Source organism: Humulus lupulus, chromosome 5 (genome assembly GCF_963169125.1).
Source record: "Humulus lupulus chromosome 5, drHumLupu1.1, whole genome shotgun sequence".
In the NCBI taxonomy this organism is placed as follows: Eukaryota; Viridiplantae; Streptophyta; class Magnoliopsida; order Rosales; family Cannabaceae; genus Humulus; species Humulus lupulus.
Genome location: NC_084797.1, coordinates 213,444,120 through 213,448,482, shown reverse-complemented (window position 1 = coordinate 213,448,482; position 4,363 = coordinate 213,444,120). Strand labels below are relative to the sequence as shown.

General features: G+C 41.4%; 1 non-coding gene across 1 annotated transcript; it reads right to left on the bottom strand.

Moving 5' to 3' along the window:
- Nucleotides 1–2,675: 2,675 nt before the first annotated feature.
- Nucleotides 2,676–2,782, bottom strand: LOC133781121 (small nucleolar RNA R71). The gene has a single exon (XR_009869916.1). It is a non-coding gene; the product is annotated as a small nucleolar RNA R71 (small nucleolar RNA).
- Between the last annotated feature and the right edge of the window lie 1,581 nt (nucleotides 2,783–4,363).

Here is a 4,363-nt window from a genome sequence, read left to right as displayed (position 1 = left end):
ACCGGAATCTAGGATACCGAGCAGACAGAAGGGCCTGAGCTACAAAGTCGAGATCCTTCTTGGAAGTTGTTCGTAGATGGCTCTTCCAACAAGCACAATGCCAGAGCAGGTTTGATCTTAGTCACACTTGAAGGACATCGATTCCATTGTGCAATCAGATTTGACTTCACAGCATCCAATAACGAAGTCGAATACGAAGTTCTGCTCACAGGATTAAGGTTAGCCAAGGACATGGATATAAAGTCCCTTGAGATCTACAGTGACTCCCAGTTAGTGGTTAATCAAATTATTGGAGAATATCAAGCCCGGGGTCTTAAGATGGTTGCTTATTTGAACAAAGCAAAGGACTTATTGGCTCAGTTCAAAACATATACTCTCCAGCAAGTACCTCGGGACCATAACTCAAATGTCGATGCGTTGGCCAAGTTAGCAAGCGTGAAAAATGCTGACACCTTAAACATAGTACCAGTTGAGCATTTGTCTGCACCAAGCGTTCAAGCAGAAGAGTCTTCCTTGGTAATTCAAGCAACAAACACATTGATGACACCTTTCAATGAATACCTAGAGCAAGGAGTGCTACTGGTGGACAAAAATAAAGCAAGAGCCCTCCAGAGGCAGTCGACTCGATTCATTACGATCGATGGAGTTTTGTACATGAGAGGGTACTCAATGCCACTTTTAAGGTGTGTTTCAAAAGAAAATCCCAAGGAGCTAATGCGAGAAGTCCATGAGGGTTGTTGCAGAGATCATGCTGTTAGGCTAATTTTAGCCTATCTTTTTAAGTGTCTTTATCAGTGTCTTTTTAATGGTTCTTGTGTTTTTGGAGCGGAATTATGCTTGTTTTTGCTTGATTTCAGGTTAAGCTTTTGTTTTGGGCATTTGGAGTGGATTGTGTAGAAATCAAGCATTTTGAGTGAATTGTGCTGAAATTTCAATTAGGGCCGCGGCACAAGAATTGGCGCCGCGGCGCTCTTGCGTATTAGAGCCGCGACGAGCCCCTTTCCAGAAACTCGAGATTTAGCCTTTGCCAAGTAGGGCCGCGGCACAGGAATTGGTGCCGCGACGCTATCGTCTGTACACCTCAGAAATTTTAAGGGAAATTTCGTCATTTTGGGAAGATATAGAATGAGGTCTTCATTCTGAAAAGGGGATCGCGATTTTGACAGTGGAGACAGACAAAAAGAGAAAAAAGACAAGAGAAGACGGATTTTGGAGCAAGTGTGGGCGATCTCCGACAACTCCCCATCTAGTTTCATCCTCTTTTTCTTTGATTTTCCTATGCTATTGTTTAGTTTGATTATGGATTTGAATATTGAGATTATGAACTAAACTCTTATTAGGGATTTGATGGATATTGACTGAGATCACCCCATGGTAATTGTTATTTGATTATTTCTTCTTGCTTGTTTATGAAATGTGTTCATCTTTATGCTTAATGTATGTTTGAGATTGATCACCTTAAGCATGATTCATGATCCTAATGTGAAATCTGAAAAGTGAATATTAGGAATGCTCTAAATGAATGAACATAGGTTTTGATGCGAAATGAAAGTATTCGCATAGCTTATGTGACTTATAGATTATTACTCAATGCGAATTGATTGTTGTGCTATCTCAGAAATGCAATAGTTGACAATGCAATTTAGAGCCTAAATGATCTGAAAAGAGTTTAGGTAATTTTATAATCTGTCATTTCATTGAAAGAAGAAGAGTAGTCAACTAGCATTAACAATTGGGTAATTGAAGCAATTGAAATCATATCCCTATCTTCACATCCATTGTTAAACCCTTAATTTTTATTTATTGTATTGCTTGTCATGTTTTCTGCAATTTGATTTAAAAACCAATTTTTATTGTCGCCAAATAGAAATATAAATCCAATTTTGTTAGTACTTGACTGCAATTCCCTTGGGTTCGACCTCACCTGTGTGAGTACTACTTGTATGATACGTGCACTTGCGTGTATTAAAATTAAGCAACAAGTTTTTGGCGCCGTTTCCGGGGAATTATTTAGTTAATATTACGTTAATTGGATTAAATTCTAATTTGGTTTTCTTTTCACTTTTTGCTAACTTGTTTGTGTAAAATTCTTCTTATCTCATCTCAAGTACCATTGGTTTATGCGACGTCAGGGACCAGCTGCAAGAGTGCCTGTTGATCCTGAGAAAGAGAAGACTTGCCGGCAAAACAGAAAAAACGAAAGGTTGGAAAGAGTTGCACACAGGATTGAGCAAGAGGAAGTTATGGTCAACTACGGTAATAATGGGGGTGCCATAGAAGACCCAGCTAATGGTCAGAATCCACCCGACCGTAGCCTAAGGGACTATGTGTTGCCAACAATGACAGGGGTCCAGTCTTGTATAAGACCACCCACCGTAGATGCAAACAATTTTGAAATAAAGCCAGCCATACTTCAGATGGTTCAATCCACAGTCCAGTTTGGGGGACTACCCACTAAAGACCCAAACATGCATCTCTCTAACTTCATGGAGCTCTGTCAGACATTTAAAATGAACGGAGTTAGTGATGATGCTATCAGACTTAGATTGTTCCCATTTTCTCTGAGGGAGCGAGCTAAGAGTTGGTTGGTATCTTTGCCACCTAACTCAATAAATACACAAAATGATCTAGCACTGAAGTTCCTCTCTAAGTTTTTCCCTCCAGCTAAAGCAGCTAAGTTGAGAGGAGAAATCAATAATTTTTCTCAGTTGGATAATGAGTCTCTTTATGAAGCTTGGGAGAGATTCAAAGAATTGATAAGAAAGTGCCTGCATCACGGGATAGAGAAATGGATGCTAGTCCATAACCTTTATAATGGGTTGTGTGGTACTACTCGCACACTCATTGATGCAGCAGCTGGTGGTGCGTTTATGAGAAAAGCGCCAATGAGGCGTATGACTTGTTGGAAGAAATGGCCATGAATAATCAGCAGTGGCCAAGTGAAAGAAGTTCTTCAAGGAAAGTGGCCGGTATGTATGAAGTGGATGCAATTTCGAAATTGACCGCTCAAGTTGAGGCCTTGACTAAGCAATTGCAAGGCAATGTGATAACAGCTCCAGTGCAACAGGCCCAGACTTTGTGTGAAATATGTAGGGGCCCTCATGCCTATGAACAGTGTCAGTATGCTGATGTAAACAACATGCCTATGGAGCAGGCTCAGGATATTGGGAATTTTCCTCGACAGAGCAACAATAACCCTTACTCCAATTCCTTTAATCAAGGGTGGAGGAATCATCCCAACTTCTCTTGGAAGAATGATCAGCAAGGCAAATCTTCAAGCCAACAGCAGTCATTCCAACAACAGCCACAGGGGTTCTTTCAGCCAAGATTTAGACAGCAGCAACAACCCCAACCGACCAATCATCATCAGCAGCAACAAAATTCTGGTGGAAACTCTAATGCTCAGTCAGATGTGTTAAACCAATTCATGGCTGAAACTCGATCTTCTATTAGAAATTTGGAGACCCAAATGGGACAATTGGCTACTCTCATGGCTAATCGTGCCCAAGATAACTTGCCTAGCACCACTGAAGTCAATCCGAAAGAGAATTGCAAGGCAATCACGTTGAGAAGTGGGAAGAATTATGAGGGACCAAGTGAGAAGCAGCCAGTTGAAGAAGTGGGTCAGGATCAACAGGCACAGGCACTGACACAAGAAGAAAAGAAGCACAGTGAGAAAAGAGCTACTGAGGGCATACCAGTAAAGGAGGCTTCCCCACCAATCAGTATTGAGCATCACATAAAGATTCCCTACCCCTAAAGGCTCCGTAAGAACAACATGGACAAGCAGTTTACTAAATTCCTGGAAGTATTCAAGAAACTGCACATCAACATTCCATTTGCGGAAGCCTTAGAGCAAATGCCGAGCTATGTCAAGTTCATGAAAGACATCTTGTCCAAGAAGAGGAAGATGGAGGATTTTGAAACTGTGGCATTGACAGAAGAGTGTAGTGCTATACTACAAAAGAAGCTCCCTCCTAAACTGAGAGATCCTGGGAGTTTCACAATACCGTGCACTATTGGGAGAATTGAGGGAATAAATGCTCTTTGTGATTTGGGGGCTAGCATCAACCTGATGCCATTATCAGTTTTCAAGAGATTGCAACTTGGTGAAGCCAAGCCCACAACTGTAACTTTGCAACTAGCTGACCGTTCGTTGGCACATCCAAGAGGGGTAATTGAAGATGTCCTGGTCAAAGTAGACAAGTTTATTTTTCCTGCCGATTTCATAGTTCTTGACATGGAAGAGGATAGCAATGTCCCCATTATCCTTGGGAGATCCTTCTTGGCAACAGGCCAAGCACTCATAGATGTTCAGAAGGGTGAGTTGAAGTTGAGAGTGCAAGGGGAAGAAGTTGTGTTC